The sequence below is a fragment of the Gopherus flavomarginatus genome, chromosome 5, assembly GCF_025201925.1.
Source record: "Gopherus flavomarginatus isolate rGopFla2 chromosome 5, rGopFla2.mat.asm, whole genome shotgun sequence".
Lineage (NCBI taxonomy): Eukaryota > Metazoa > Chordata > Testudines > Testudinidae > Gopherus > Gopherus flavomarginatus.
This window is the reverse complement of record NC_066621.1, coordinates 80,017,115-80,034,957: the sequence shown is the minus strand read 5'-3', so window position 1 is coordinate 80,034,957 and position 17,843 is coordinate 80,017,115.

Here is a 17,843-nt window from a genome sequence, read left to right as displayed (position 1 = left end):
CCTACAGATTGCACCTTCACATCAATACTGGTCCTTTCTATTGTGAAATGACTTTTTCCACCTTATTTCATGATAGAAACTTGACAATCATTTTTTTTCCAATTTTTAACTTCATTTCTTGTATGTCTTTTGTGTGTGAGAGAGAGAGACAGGTTTTGAAAAACAGGTTTTTTTTTATTCCTTACTCTGCAGTTCTACTATCAAAGTCTCAGGGTTTGCAGATTTTACTCAGGCGGTCAGAGTTCCACTATTTTCATTCATGCTTAAATTATGGTGACTGTATTTCCCCAAGGGAAAACGGGGACACTGCATGGGGCTAGCCTGAGCCGTCCCCCTATGTGGAGCTGGCCCAAGTCACTTGCCAAGGGCCTCCCCGTGCCACCCTCCCCACCCTGCATAGGGCTGGCATCACTGCTCGCCCAAGCTCTGCCTCACCCACCTTCACAGGGCTGGCATCACCATTCACCCCCGCACACACGTTCCTCCTCACTCCACTTTTTTGATGAAAGTGGGCATTTGTCCCATTTGTTCTTGTCAATTTGATCAGTTGTCAAAAAAGTTGGAACAGTGCTTAAAAAAGGGGACTGCCCCAGCCAAAACAGGACAGATGGTCACCTCAGTTTAAATAGGTTGCAACTTCAGTGTCTATCATAGCATGGTCCAAACTGGCAAGCAATGCATAGCATTAATGATTTCCAACCAAATTTGGTTGCAGTTTTCTGAAATGTACATACCTCCAACCCAAATTTGGGGATGAGCATGGATCTGGGATTTTAGTTCTTTTATTTATAATTATTACAAAATATACCATGACAGTTTTACACAATAATGAACAGAGCTTGTGTCAAACTAGATTGGGAAATAGAAGATCTGCATTCTGTCCCTAGTTCTGCAGTGAGTCTCACCTGGGATATAGGAGACCCAACTTCATTTCCCCTCTCTGCCTGATAAGGAGAAGAACTTAAATACAGGTTTCCTACCTTGCAGGTATATGCCCTAACAACTAGGCTAGAGGATATTCTGATGGAGAGAGCTCGCAATCTCTCCTAATAAATTGTTCTACTGCATTAAATACGCATTGGGCCAAAGGGAGAGAGTGAGTATAGGACAGTTGTTAAGGCACTCACCTGAGAGGTGGGAGTTTAAATCCCTTCTCATCAGGCAGAAGGAGGAATTGAACTGAGGTCTCTCATCTTCTGGGTGAGGATCCTAACTGCTAGGCTAAAGGTTTATAAAGAGGCTATTGCTACCTCTCCACAGTGAGCCATTTTGTATGGCATTAGGCATGTGTAACTGCCATTCCAGCTGATGACTCCAGGAGAGTCCCTGGACTCCCAAGTAAATCCCAAGCAAAGATAGGCACATCCCTCCAGCCCCCTGAGAGCGGCAAAGCTTAGCACACACCCCACACATTGGCACCTCCTAATTTGACTAGTTGAGATGGCTCCCTATCTAGTGTGCTGGCTTTTGTGGATCCCATACTCCCCATCTATTACATCCCCAAGGTTTTTGGATTTCAGTGATTTTCAAACTGTATAAAAGTTAGGCAAGTTACTGCAATAACAATGGGATGGGGAGTACAAACACTTTGGGACTTAACAGGAGAACCCTTTTAAGACAGAGATACACCTACCTCTCTGGATATGCTACAGAGATATGCTTCCACCACCACCATGGCACAAGATATCTATGGGCGGATAATGGGGTTACAAAAAAATGTGCTTCCAAATCCTTATTGTGCTGGCCAGGATTTACAAATGCCTTCCAAATATGTGCAGATCTTTACAAAAGCAGCTGGGCCTCTTTAACAATCATTCAAAAAAGGCAAGTAGTCTCCACTTGTAGTAATGAGCTCATTAAGGGGTATTATAAAGGGAGCTTGAGCAAGGATGAGAATCTTCTTTAGGCAGGAGTGAGGGGATGTGGTTCAGGCTATTCTGTAGGAAAATTGCAAAGGTTCAGTTTTGTATGATAGGCTTGTCATAAACAGATAGCTAAGGGTTAATGTCTCTTTCACCTGAAGCACCTGACCAGAGGACCAATCAGGAAACCGGATTTTTTCAACTTTGGGTGGAGGGAATTGAGTGTCTGAGTCTTCTGTCTGTCTGCCTGCTTTCTCTGAGCTTTGGAGAAGTAGTTTCTACTTTCTAGTCTTCTGTTTCTAAGTGTAAGGACAAAGAGATCAGATAGTAAGTTCTATGGTTTCTTTTCTTTGGTATTTGCATGAATATAAGTGCTGGAGTGCTTTGATTTGTATTCTTTTTGAATAAGGCTGTTTATTCAATATTCTTTTAAGCAATCGACCCTGTATTGTATCATCTTAATACAGAGAGATCATTTGTATGTATTTTTCTTTCTTTTTATATAAAGCTTTCTTTTAAGACCTGTTGGAATTTTTCTTTACTTCAGGGAAATTGAGTCTGTACTCACCAGGGAATTGGTGGGAGGAAGAAATCAAGGGGAGATCGGTGTGTTGGATTGCTAGCCTGATTTTGTATTCCCTCTGGGGGAATAGGAAAGTACTTTTTGTTTCCAGGATTGGGAACAGAGAGGGAGAATCACTCTGTTTGGATTCACAGAGCTTGTGTCTGTGTATCTCTCCAGGAGTACCTGGAGGGGGGAAGGGAAAAAGGATTATTTCCCTCTGTTTTGAGACTCAAGGGATTTGGGTCTTGGGGTCCCCAGGGAAGGTTTTTCAGGGGGACCAGAGTGCCCCAAAACACTCTAATTTTTTGGGTGGTGGCAGCAGGTACCAGGTCCAAGCTGGTAACTAAGCTTGGAGGTTTTCATGCTAACCCCCATATTTTGGACGCTAAGGTCCAAATCTGGGACTAAGGTTATGATAAGGCTGCTATTTAGACCCCATTTTCTCTCTGCTATAAGAGATCCACTAGACTGGTACCTGTGTACCGTGCTAATGTAATTTGGAGTTTTCTGAATACTGCAAATAAAACCTAGGCCATATGAGAGTGCGTTTACAAGTTGCTCGCTCCCAAACCTTGTGAGGCGTATGCCGGTTGTGCTGCACTGATTCTGCAGTCTCTTTTCATGCTGAAATGTAATGGGTTCTTCTGAATATTTTTCTTTTTAGTGATGGCTAGTAAATTAGCATCCTTGCCTCAGTTACATCCTCCTGCCCCCACTAAAACAGCGATATAAAAACCTGTGGGTCTAGGTAATTCTGTAAACATTTCACATGCATAGATATTGAAGAGGGCAGGTTTCTGAAAATGTGGGCTCTGTGAAGGACGGTGTTGTGTTTATAACCCCAAACAAAGTCGAGCTTCTAATGTAAACTTTCTAGATGGTGTTGTTTGGTTACTGCAGGCTTTGATTCACAGCTGGGAGGGTTGTGTGCACTTTACTGTGCCACTGGGATTGCTGAAATATCACAGGCTGACACATTGATGCAAGCTCCTGAAAGTGATAAAGAAAAATAGTCTGTGGCAAAAAAAAAAAAAAAAAAAGGTGAAGGGATCATTCCTTTATTCACTAAAATAGAAGAAAGGCAAAAGTCCTACTGATAAGCTTTTGCTGTGTTTTTTATGGGGTATATAGGCCATAATTCTGTCACAGTTACATAGCAACCACCCTCTAAATGCACTAGTTTAGTAATAATTACAGTGTTTTACAGAAATTGTTTCAACAGAAATGCAAGATATCAGGAAAAAATGGATTTAGTCTCCAAAATTACAGCTTTCTCTTTGATGGACAAAAAAAAATGGCTATTGGGGTGGAGGTAGAACCAGTATTTCCCATCCTATAGCAAATCACTGATAAAGTCTGCTCTGTTACCTCCTGCAATGCTTCCAGCAGACCTACTTTTTCTGCACCTAGCCTATTCTGTTGCACAGGTCTATGCTTGGAGGGGCAAATGTAGGTGCTTCTTCAATACAAATAATATTTTTGATCCCCAGGGACATTAGCATAATCCTTGAAGAGTGAGAAAGTTTATGTCCTTGTTTTATCCCACAAATACAGAATCACTAGCCATCTGGATATATAAAAGGCTTGTTACTAGTATTTGTGCATAGTAATGGATTTAAAAAAATAATAAATAAATGCACATGTGCCACAATCACATTCTGCAGTGTAAAATAAGGTTGAGACTAGAAGGAGGCCAGAGAGAATAGAGAGAGGATATTTTTGCTAAGTGAATGCATCTGTATGAAACTTTTCACCTCAAACAAAGTAGCCCATCTTGGGAGGGGGAAACGTCTGCTAAAAGCTGTTATTCCCCTTCCTCCCACCTTCCAATATTCTAATCCACTGAATCCTAACACATCCCCAGAATAATCTAACCTGTTTAAACGCAAGTCTCTATTGGCCTGCTTTATTCCAAGGCCTGTAGCATTCTAAGGTCTTACTGAGGCCCACAGCCCCGCCAGGCAAACATTCAACTCAATGAAAATGGAGTAGAAAAGATCCATGTCTGTATTTACATTTTACTGTCAAGTTTTGTTTGTAGCCTTTTTATTTATTTAAAGTGAATTTAGTGATTTTATATTACACCACTGTGGGCTCAGCTCCGGTTGCTACAGTTTCAAGCTCAATTGAGTGAAAATCGCCTCTGATGCTTTTTTCAAACATGGAGCCTTTAGGAACATACAAAGTCCCAGGATATTGACCACAGACACAATCACAAGTGCAAAATCTTATCTGTACTACACGTTTTATTAAAGCAATAAGTAAAGTTACAATTATCCATGCAAATAGAAATCCTAGAAGAACCCATGCAAGAATTATAACTGTAGTCATGCTCACATCCCCAAGAGATTCCAGAGTCTGATGGATCTTTCACCGGATAATCATCCATAGAAGGATGATTCCTGCTGTGTTATCCCATGGGGTCATCCTTTGGGTCTTCCCACTTTTACCCAACCAGGGAACCTCTTTTTAATGTGTTGTTCTGACCATACCTCATGAGTATGCATGAAGGTTTCAACCCTTTTCATTTTCTGCACTTATTCTCATTAGCATCTATACGCAACATGTGTCTATGGCAGACCATTCAAAGATGTTACAATCAGATATCTGGTGATCTTGGTCAATACATTGACTCTTGCAATCCATTTTTCCATAACATCACCTTTTGGCACATCTTTTCCAGTAATCTTGTGACCTTACTGACATAGGGTTATTCCTTGGTCACACACTCATGTCAACCATTCTTACGTCTATGGCCTAGTCCATCTAAGCTAAAATCTTACAGGTCTCAGTTGGTAGGCCCTGTGTTACAGCCATACTTTGCTTATATACCCAATATACACTCATTACTCCTAAATACTTGTCAGTCGTACATTTCTATAGACTTACAACTTAAATCTATTTAGCATACATTGATTATGAATGAAATAACATATGAATTGACCATAACACCACATAACACAATGATAAATGGATAATAAAACGGACTAACTGGCTACATGATTATATCCACCTAGAGGCCCTTTATTTTGGGAGTGTAGAACTGGCAAAAATGTAAGCCTATGGGAATCAGTTCATATAAGCAAAAGGTCTATGTTCATCTGCGATTTTCATGTTTCATAAGGAGAAATCCAGACTGCAGAAATTTAGAGTCCTTCATTTGTCTATGCTTTGGCAATGAATACTTTCTCTGAGTCAATCACTGGCAAAACAGCAAATCCATTTATGAAGCATTTCACCAAATTCTGCTTGAAGAAATGTCAGTACTTACAGGCTCTTAGATAAATAACAAGTGGATAGTATATATTACTCGCACAATGAAACACTGGTGGTTTTCGTTTTGTTTGCTTGCAATCAGTGAACCATGCCAAATATCCGTTTCCTTGATTGAACATTCCTTTCAGTGAAATTTGCAACATAATTTGAATTGAAAAGGCAATGCTGGAATAATTTGTTAATTACCAGAGTGCTTTGGCAAAGCATCTTCTACAGGAACACTTGCAGAGGAAATGAGTTTCGTTATTTTTTTTTAAGTAATGAGCTTGATTAGCACCTGAAAATAGCAATGCAGGATAGTTGAGTCCAGCTCTTCTCATTTTCTGCCAGGATTTAAATAGAGAATAATACAAAGAAAAGCATTTGGATAACTTGACTTAAACCTATATATCTTTCTGCCTCCCAAAAATCTCTGACTGCCAGTCCATTAAGTAGGGTGACCAGATGGGACGGTCCTGATTTTTGGGTCCTTTTCTTATACAGCCTCCTCTTACCTCTCACCCCCATCCCGATTTTTCACATTTGTTGTCTGGTCACCCTACCATTAGGTATGGTTGAAGAGCCAGGGATAGATGGGGAGTATAGACATAGTTTTGGGGGGCTTACAAAACCATTGTCAAGGGACAGTGGAGGAAACATGAGCAGATGAGACTACTCAATATAGCCTGCTAGGTAGTTCCAGAATCTTACCAGACCACCTCTCACCTATTGACTCCCTTGCACATGTACGTGAGCAAAATCCAGATTCCCCAATCCCAAATATATTGTTTGTTTTCTTTCTTTCCAATCCAATGCCTTATAAGTGTTAACCAATATCATATTTCTAAAAGGCTTTCATGCTTATGCTAATTATAAACAGGACTCCCAGCATACCTTTCACTTATGTCAGACTTACAGTGAACTTTGTATAACCCCAGTATATTGTATACGCAGGAACTGTCAGAAAGAAGACATATGTTTTGTTAAGACTTGCCAACTAATAATTAGTGCTCTGGGTACAGTTTGCACAAATGCCATGGATAATTGGTACAAGTGTCTCTGGACTAGATGCTAGGATAATTGGTCAAAATGTTCTATCTTCCTTGAAAAACAGGTATGAAAAGAAGATATTGGGGGGCATTTTCTGTTTATTGTAAACAAAGAGTGCACAAATATACTCAGAAGTGAGCTCATATTCTTTGAAACAGATTTGAGCTGCAGGCCTGTTTCCCAGGGAGCGGTATTTTTTCCCTCTGTACTGATGTATGTTTGACTACTAAATCTGACTGAGCTGTGTTATCTGACATCTTATCAGTAAAAGAATCGAACTCATTGGTATCCTAAAGGTAAGGATACAAAAAAGATGCCTACACTTGGTGCCTTTGACAGAATTTAAAACAATCCATTAACACCCAGCATCTAACCCTCAACTCAAAGGGAAGGAACTTCCCCTCAGATCCTCCCAACATTCTTAAACATCATTCCCACCAAGCCCTTCCCTCTACAAATGCTAGCTTAAAAAATTAGGAGAACCTGGGCTATTTATGGCCCGGAATGGAATCTGATTCCAGAGCTCCTCAGAAAATTTTCTACCAGTGGCTTCTTCTCTTTTAAAAAAAATGCAGTATGGAGCAGAGATAGAGGCAGTCTCAACAAAGAGACCAGTGACTGAATGGAGTGTATGGAGTATGAACTAAAATCTTCTCGCTGTAGTGGTGGGCCCTGCAGGTTAGGATAGGCACACTGGCAGGGTAACGTGGAAGAAGTGTATGTGTGGCCACTGCCTTTGCTGTACCTGTTCTGTGGCTAAAGAAAGGGCTTTGTTTTCCAGAGAAGTTCATCCAGCAACTTTTACCAGCACTAAATTCACTTAAGTGTATTGCTATAAAATAACACTTTAAGTGGAATTGTCCACGTGGGATATGAGCACTGCAAAGCAGCAGTATAGGAGGTACTCAGCCTTCAGCCTTGGTTCTTATTTGGCACCTGAGTTTGACTAGTATCTGCCAAACATGTGCAACCCCTTGAGTATTATATTCCTCACTTGAGAGCATTTAAATGTTCTATTTTCCTCAGGATGCCATGAGAAGCAATTTACACTTCTTCTATTAAAAGGGCAGCCTTCAAATGAAAGAGCTATTTAGAGGCTTTGCAGACAACAAAGAATATGAGCTCTCTATGAGGGACCATATAAAAGCTCTTAGATGAGTTCTTGTCTCCACTCCAGTTTTTCTTTCAGTTTGGAGGTACACAGAATTGTACTGAATGTCTTGTTATGATTCCTCAGTTGCAGTGAAACAGAGATAATGAAGAGGAAAATCTTTGCCTCTGAACTAGCAAATTCTACCTATCTCCAGTGCTGTAAATCCTCTCCAGTTGTTAGAGTACTTTTTCCTTAGCTTGCTCAGATACTTTATTTTAGCAATGGGTAAAGCTACGTTGCATTATTCTATCAGTTTCAGCCTTATTGCTTTCACAGCTAGTTGCTGAAATAAAGCACTGATTCCATGCTAAGTGCCACAGTGCATATGTAAAACTTCCAGGATTAGGGTGGGGAAACAAATAGTACTGGTTCAACTGGTAAAAGTATATTTTTCTAACTTTCCAGAAGAATTTTAGAGCCTGTAATGTAGGTACAATCTCCTCATTGGTTTCCCACAGAATCTAAGGAATGATAAAGAGGGAAGCATAGGGTTTGCTATCCTGGATTAGGTCACCAATCCATCAAGTTCAGTGTCCTGTCACTGACATCAGTAGCAAATTCTATGCAGTTTGGGGAAAAAGAGAAACCAAACTGACTAATGCTCTTCATGGGAAGAATTAAATCCTTCCTGAACCTTGCTGAAGCATGTGATTTGGTTGCTCTTACCTTAGCTAGTATAAATCTAAACATTATTCATCATGAAATTGTTTCTCAAAACCAAAGCCAAGAGTGGTGCCAAATTGATATAAAATTCTACCACCTCCATCCCCAGTAAACAGCTTAGTTTTCGTGCAAATTGGTTTTTTTGCTTGATTTTTGTAAGGCCTTGTAAAACACATGGAGGACCTGAATGCCTTCAGTTTCCTTTGACGTTAGTATTTTGCAGGTCTGAGCTCTAAATTAGTTTCTACTTTCTAATGTCAGAGGGGTAGCTTATTCCCATCTAATTTTTCTGTCGTGTAAACTGATCAAAGAATTCGGTACAGATGAATTGATCTTTCTCTTTGAGTTCTGGATTCAGAAGCAGAAATATTGAAGGAATATAATCTTAAATTATCTTAAACCTTTGAAACACAAACTTGTTTGAGTTTCATTTTAATGGAATGTCACCTGGTTCCTAATTAATTGTCTCTTAAACATGGTGCCCGGTGAAAGTTCACTAGTGCACAAGGGCAGAAGCACAACTGGATGTTGACTGATAGCTGCTGTAAGATAACCATTTAAAATACAAATGTTAAGCCGTGCTTGAAAGAAGGAATTACATCCAACTGTGACTGGCATACAGAGAGAGAGGCAATAGTAACAGAGCCAAGTGCATCTACTGCAGTTCAAACTGTTAACCAATGCCGTGGGGAAACCCAACCTACATACTGAGATTAGTAAGAGGCTTGAGTTTCTTTTCCATAAAGAATGGGTTGCACACAAGTGAACATAAAACATGACTATGATTTAAATTCCAATTTAGTAGAAAAAAAGTAGGGTGGTTTTGGGCAGAATTTGCAGTGTTTCTAGTATCTCCCTCCCAACAACCCAGGACTAGATCTTTATACCAGTCCACAGCTGAAGACATACATGTGAGGAGGAGTTAGTGATTATACCAAAGGCCTGAATCAGGACTCCTTGGCCTCATTTGAAAAATAATAATGCCAACTGACAAGCCTGTTATGAGAATTAATTAAATATTTGTAAAGTGGTTGAGATCCTCAGATGAAATTGGTATAAGGGAATTACTATCTGCTCCACCAGGGAATGAAACAGTTTTAGAGATGTGTGAATAATGAATTATGTTGAAATATCGAATGCCTGCAAACAGGAATCTTTGATGACTGCAAGAGGTGAGGGAACCTCCTCTTTTAGGTCTCAGCACAGCTTCTCACAACACCATGCTGAAGTATATTGGTGATGTAGTGAATTACAGGGAAGAGTGTGCCATGTAGTGAACCATTACCATTGCACTCTGCAGCACCCTGTTGTTTTTTTTGTTTTGTTTTTCCCAGGAGGTGTCCAGCTTAGTTACCGAGCAAGCTCCACTCTGTTCTGGTTCACTTCTGACAACTGATGAGATTGCTGGCAGAAGCGGGAGGGCTGCAGAGAAATTGTCATTGACATCTATGATGATTCATCAGCTCCTATAGCAATGTAGTCTGTCTTGGAGGAGAGAGTCTAAGGGGTATATTGACATATGGATAATGACTGGCACATATGTTTAAAGCTAAACTGTGTTATGTTCCATAGCCCATGTGCATGGAAACAGGAAAAGCATACCCTTCTGCTCAAACATGGAGCAACATGTGGTCTGTGTATGAGATCACTCCAACATGCACATTTTTGTGTAACAACTTGTCATTGGTAATAGAAAATAAAATGCAAATAGATAAAAGGCAAATTAACTTGAGTGTTTCTAACATTTTACTGAGCAATAAATATCAGGAAGACCAAATTTACTTTTTTATGTCTGTACTTTTCTGCACAATTTCCTCAGATCCCAAGAAAGTAATCTGGATAGTGGAGGGGCAGATGGAGCTGGGAAATTACTCTGCAGTGCATGGCTGCTAGCACAAGCTACAGCAGAAGCACATGCTGTTAAATTGTGGTCCCATGAGCCCCCTTCCCGCTAGCTGTATTTTACATTGTATTGAAAGATACACAATTCAGGTGGTGAATTCAGGATCTGTGAATTGGGATGAAAAGAAACCTAGGTATACACACCTCATATTAAACAAAAAAAAAAAAAAGTTTCCTTTCATCCCAACAAAAGGCCTGAAATTAGTTAATGAGTGGTCTTGATAGGGGCACATCACTACAAAACCCAGTATGAATATGATGTTTAAATACGCTTCTTAACATTTTTATTGAGGTTTACAACAAATTGCAATTAACATTGAATTGAAATATGTTCCAGTTAATTGTCTTGAGGACGATGAGCAAAATCTGTAACAAAAACTGGGTACTATAAACAGGAGGAGATGTGGTTCAAGACCTTAGGAGTAAGTTTTTTGACAAATGAACTGTATTTTTGTTTTAATTTCAGTTTCCATTTCTTTCCATTAGTACATAGTGTTCATGGCTCCACTGCACTAGGAATGGTCCTTCCAGATAATGAAAAGATGATCCCTTAGCCCAATGCAATTCTTTACTTACACGCTTATGGGATATGTAGTTCAGCCACAGAGGAGAATGGACACAAGAAGACATGGGTATTAGGCACCCAAACTACAACTGCTATGACACCATGACACCACAGATGGGCACAGATTAATATTGAATTGACCCAAATGTTTCAGTTTGGGTGAACCAAACCCCAAATAAAATATTTATTTTATATTTTTCTAACAGAAAATTGAATAATGTCAGCAAAATCAACGTTTCCCCATGAAAACTGCATTTTCTGTTGAAAAAAACATTGATGGAAAATTCCTGAACAGTTCTATTGTTTACATTATGTCTCTTTCCTAGTTAAAGGTTGCTTGGAAAAGTAAGCACAGTAAATGCCAGATTTGTTTGTTTGTCCAGGTTGCATAATGGTGATACCCTTTCTGATTCTCATTGATCATTAAAAAGGCCACATTACCATAAATACTCAGCATATAATTTCTAGGAGTCTGGGAAATCGCTGGATCACAAAGAAAGCAACCTTGCCCATTTCTAGTGATGGCAGGTGGAAGTAAAACGCTCATAATAGCTATAGGGAAAACAGAAACCAAAGACTTAAAAAATGTGATGAGGTACACCAGATTCTCTCTAAAACACAGTCTATACAGCGCAAATTCACATATAATGCTGTTGTGGCCATGGATCCCAAACGTAATTACTTTAATTGAAATTCATTTTAACACGGTCCCCACTATAACGCGGTCCCTGCGTTAAAGCGGTACCGCGCATGGATCCCAAATTCCGCATTCTAGTGTGGGTCCAGTGTATATACATGGATAAGTTCTCCTGTGACACCCCCTCCCCACAAGAAATTCTCACATTCAGAATATGCAGACAACAGGATACATTTAATAACGGCACTCTTTTTCCTTAATAGTCAATATATGGAAAGGTTCTTGAATAGTGTTCATAATATCTAGGAAAATATTGATTGGAGAGCACCTCAGGCTCCATTTTTAGAAATCAAAGACACCTACAGGTAACACATGTCAGCTCCCAATACCTTTCCTGACATATAAAAACTATTACTGTCAGCTGTAGTTAGCTGGAACAGTTGTTGCTATGAAAGTTTGACTATTTGCACTGTAAGCATTCATAAGCTAGACCTTCATGGAAAAAAATTATTTTGAGAGACCTATAAGTATCTTTTCTTAACCTATCCCACTATTGAACAGGATTCAGAGGAAGAGATACAGAAAAAAGGAATTCACTGGTATTTAAATGTTTATTAATGTGATCTTGTCATGGTATAATTCCCCACTCTGAACTTTAACGTCCAAAAGATGGGGTACTAGCATGAATTCTTCTAAGCTTAATTACCAGCTTAGAACCTGTAGCGCTGCCACCAACCAGGAATTCCAGTGCCTGGTACACTCTGGTCCCCCCAAGATCTTGGCTGGGGAACCCCAAGACCCAGTCCCTCTGGATCTTACCACAAGGAAAGTAAACCCTTTCCCCCACCGTTGCCTCTCCCAGGCTTCCCCTCCCTGGGTTACTCTGGAAGATCACTGTGATTCAAACTCCTTGAATCTTAAACAGAGAGGAAAATGCACCTTCCCCCCCCTCCTTCTCTCTCCCCCTCCCAAACTCTCCCTGAGAGAGACAGTAATCCTAACACAGAGAGAAACTAGCCTCTCTCTCCCCCTTCCCTCTTTTCTCCCCACCAATTCCCTGGTGAATCCAGACCCCGTCCCCTGGGGTCTCACACCAGAATAAAAAAACAATCAGGTTCTTAAACAAGAAACTTTTAATTAAAGAGAGAAAAACAGTAAAAATTATCTTTGTACATTTAAAATGGAAGAGGTATAGGGTCTTTCAGCTATAGACGCTGGGAATACTCTCCCAGCCTAAGTATACAAGTACAAATTAAAATCCTTTCAGCAAAATTCAAATTTGAACTCCTTCCAGCCAAATACACATTTGCAAATAAAGGAAACAACCATAAGCCTAACTCGCCTTATCTACCTAGTACTCACTATTCTGACCTTTATAAGAGCTTGTATCGGAGAGATTGGAGAGAAATCTGGTTGCACATCTGGCCCCTCTGAGCCCCCAGAGTGAACAACCACCAAATTCTAACAGCACACACACAAACTTCCCTCCCTCAAGATTTGAAAATATCCTGTCCCCTGATTGGTCCTCTGGTCAGGTGACAGCCAGGCTCACTGAACTTAACCCTTTACAGGCAAAAGAGACATGAAGTACTTCTGTTCTATTAACCCTTGACTATCTGTTTATGACAGATCTAATTGGGTAATTAGAGCTGAGTGAACAGTAGGTAATGAATAACTAATTGGATGAATTTAGGATCTCTTCCTTCTTGTGGAATGTTCTCAAGCAGATTGTTACTTCCTCAAACTTTAATAAAATTTTGATATTTTGACTAATTTTTAACTCTATGGATAAGCCACAGAACAATCCCTGAGTATTCTGTAATCAATGCCTTCTGTTTGAGTTGTGTGGGTTAGCTGTGATTGTGCAGATAAGTGCCATGGTTTTGTCTCTGGTCCCAAGTTCAATGAATGTGCAAGCAATGCTGGACAAGTGCAACATTCAGTTTCCATAATTAGTCACACCTACCACATTGATACTAGCTTTTCACAAACATTTGCACCAGTAAAACTTGGATGACAGAAAGAATGCAAAATGGGCTCAAATATGGCCAGGGAAGTTCATTTAGGAATCTAAATAGCTTGGTCAGGTGTTTTTTCACCATTTTGTCAACTCTAGCTGTAAAAAATTCCTAATATGAGGTTTCTCATCCTGAGAAGAATCTCTTTGCTTAATCGGTTTATGCATAAAGCAACCTTTTACACCTATTTTTGGTTGGTGTGTACAATAGGCATAGATGCCACCTTCTTAATGAGCATATTGCCACCTCTGAACAGATTCACATGGATGTGGATTGTCCAGACAAACTTCCAAGTGTCATTTTCAAGTACAACAGGCCACTGCCATTCACTAAATACAGAACCATTTCAGTTTCTGCAGACTTTGTATCTGCAGCTATGGTTGAGTGAATACAGCATGTTATGGCCGAGCAGATACAATGTGCTATTACTGAAACAGATCATTGCTGGATTAATTTTGAAATTAAGGGAAAAATATAATTGATTCTGTTCAACTGGCCAGTGACTGTGAAATCGTACTTGGCTCTGGTAGTCAAAATTAGTGTTCCCTTGGGGAGGTAGATAGAAAGAAAAGAATAATAGTGAATTCTCCAACTTGATCCATTCTTCAGAAAACCTTCATAGATGTTAGAAAAAGTGTTTCTGTAGTCTCACTGGCTCAACATTTCCCAAGTTCAGCAAGACCACACACAAATTTTGGGGAGCTGAACACTGGGCTACTTTATTGACTGACTAAACTGAGTTGTGCTATTCATTTGTAGAGCTCTGAACACACTCTCTCTTCACCCAGCAAATAATAAATGGATCTGAAAAGAATGCAAAGTTCTGTACCTGAAAGGTAGACATTTTAAAGAAATATGTCTTTGAAAGAACACCTTGTCCCTATTGATTATTTTCTAGCTATTCAGACATATTATGTCAATATCAAATAAACTCCTAATTTGTTAAATAAGAGCTTTCATCTTTCTGGCTCATGAAAGAGGAAAAACAAAGTCAAAACTGCCTAAAGAAATGAAACTAAAATGAATAATAGACCTGGACTTGATTTGATCTGTCAGATTGGCCCATTTATGAATTTGCTGTACCATTATATAGTCATTTATTGGATATTCTTTGTATATTTCTGCCAGTTTAATAAACCATAAAAAGAAAAGCAAAAATGCCCTTATCTCTCCATTAGTACCTATTATAAAATATATGTATTCATGAAGCATTGTATTTTTAGGTTACTTTTCTTCTGAAAATGCTTCACAAGCAGTATTTATTTAACATCTGTAATATAGAGGTAAGCATTGTATAGTTGGGTAAACTAAGATACAGAGGTCTGAAGTGTCTTGGTCAAGTTCGCACACTGCATGAGTGATGAAGCAGTGTGGATTGAATCCAGGGGCACCAACCTGAAACCCTGAAAACACTTCATTTAAAAATTGACACTTAGTTTTGAATCTGACAGCAAGCTCTGCATAGAATCTTCAATATGAAATCAGTGGGGGATGTCTTCACAAGCTAATTAAGGCAATCAGGGCCCTAGGACTTCCTCACATGAGTCTTCCTCCTATGGCTCTGCCCCTCCTTCGTGGCCCACCTCTCTTTGAGGGGCCAGAACCACCCACACAAGACCTGTCTGTTTAGAATGTGGTACAGAAGACTGGGACTAGTAATGAAGGAAGAGAAAGGATGTGACTCCCTTCCAGTTAAACAGAATATTCTGTGTAGCACATATGTCAAATCTACCTTGGCATAGCCAAAATAGGATGGTAATAGCAAGAGTCCTCCCACAATCTTCTGCTGGGATAGTGTTGACAGTTGTCTTCAGTCCCTTAACAAACATTAAGATACATAAATGGGTCAAACATGTCTCTTAGAGCTAACGTTTCAGATTAACTGCAGACTCAGGCAAGTATAAATGAAATTTTTCACAACCATGAGGGCAAGAAACAATTTTTTTAGATAAGCCTGATACTTCTTGACTTTTGAGAGTGTAAGCTTCTGAATGTGCCTGTAGTGCTTCAGCCAGAGCTGGCTATGTGTGCAGATCAAAACACAAATGATCGTAACTTTTATAAAAATCTGATAGTTTCCTTAACAATTTTACACTGTGAAACTGAGGGATTTTTCATCTTAAGGGTCAAGTGCATGAATAATCATTCAAAATTTCTTAAATTTTTACTAGATCTTCAAGTCAGACCTATTCTCTTCTTCGGATTATATTGTATTAATTTTGCATTTATAGATAGCTCATTGTAAAGCGGTTATATAGGCTGTATAGATATTATCATTGGGGGAGCATAAAGAAACCATCTAATTTTATCTGAAATTATGGCAGTTTAAAAGAATTCAGAGATTCAGACAGTCAATAATCAGTTGGTTAGAAACAGGCAGGTTAGAAACATCCCTTCCCATAACCAGAAGGTTTTCAAGTTTGTTGGTGCTTGTGTGTATTGCTAAGCAAATGATGTACAAGTTAAAAAAAATCAGTAACATTGGGTAAGGAAAGCATAACGATTAGAACTTTTGACTAGTAATGTAATATAATTAGACTAGCTTACTGGATTATGGTGCAACACTTAAATTATGAGGTTGAAAATACAATCTTTCTCAGAATGATGGAAATAAAACAAAACACAGTTTTAAAAAATATGTCTTTAAGATAGTTTACAGTAACAATCATATACTGCACTTATATAGAATCGTGTATCTCAAAATATTTTACAAGAATGCACAGATTAATCTTTTTAGCACCTCTACAAGGGGTTGTATTCTGATGCAGTCAGGAACCAAGTGTACAAAGAGGTAAGTGTGATTTATAAGTGCTTTATTAGAGATCATTTGGAAGCAACACAGTCAGTCAGCACTCCTTCTGGTAGCAATGAGGTACTTGGAATCTATGCATCTTTTGAGCACTATCCTTCACTACTACATTTTGGGCCAGATTCTAGTAAATGACCCATTCTAGTAAATTCTATTCTAGTAAATTCTATTAATGTCAATAAAGTTTTGTCCATTTTCAGCAGCTGAGGGTCTGGCACTTTCTGTGTACTTTTTATTTTAATATAGATAATAGGGAAAATATTCCAAGCCTTCCCTGTGTTGCTAACTTGACACTAAATGTCCCTAATGATTATTATCAGCCTACGCTCTGTCACATTGTTCCTCGTAAGCCCCAAAGAGCCTCTGCTGGGAGGGAACTACCTCTTCTCAAGTTTGGGTACGTCTACACTACAGGATTATTCTGATTTTACATAAACCAGTTTTGTAAAGTAGATTGTATAAAGTTGAGTGCACACGGCCACACAAAGCACAATAATTAAGGGGTGTGCTTCCATGTACCGAGGTTAGCATCGATTTCTGGAGCGTTGCACTGTGGGTAGCTATCCCATAACTATCCCATAGTTCCCACAGTCTCCCCAGCCCATTGGAATTCTGGGATAAGATCTCAATGCATGATGGTGCAAAAACAGTGTCGCGGGTGATTCTGGGTAAATATCTTCACTCATTCCTTCCTCCGTGAAAGCAACGGCAGACAATCATTTCGCATCCTTTTTCCCTAGATTGCCCTGGCAGATGCCATAGCATGGCAACCATGGAGCCCGTTTTGCCTTTTGTCACTGTCACCGTATGTGTACTGGATGCTGCTGACAGAGGCCGTACTGCAGTGCTACACAGCAGTATTCATTTGCCTTTGCAAGGTAGCAAAGACGGTTACCATCCCTATTGTACCGTCTGCCATGCCATTATAAACTGGCGATGAGATGATGGTTATCAGTCGTTCTGTACCGTCTGCTTTGCCATTGTAAATTGGCGATGAGATGACGGTTATCAGTCATTCTGTACCGTCTGCTGCTGTCATGGGTGCTCCTGGCTGGCCTTCGCTGAGGTCGGCTGGGGACATAAAAACAAAAATGGGAATGACTCCCCGGGTCATTCCCTTCTTTATGTTCTTTCTAAAAATAGAGTCAGTCCTGCCTAGAATATGGGGCAAGTGTACTAGAGAACCAGTGTACCAGAGAACCAGAGAGCACAGCTACTCCGTGTCAGATCCTGCAGAAATGATGAGCTGCATGTCATTCTAGGGGGTGCCCTGCAACGACCCCACCTGTTGCTTCCCTCCTCCCCAACCTTCCTGGGCTACCATTGCAGTGTCCCCCCATTTGTGTGATGAAGTAATAAAGAAT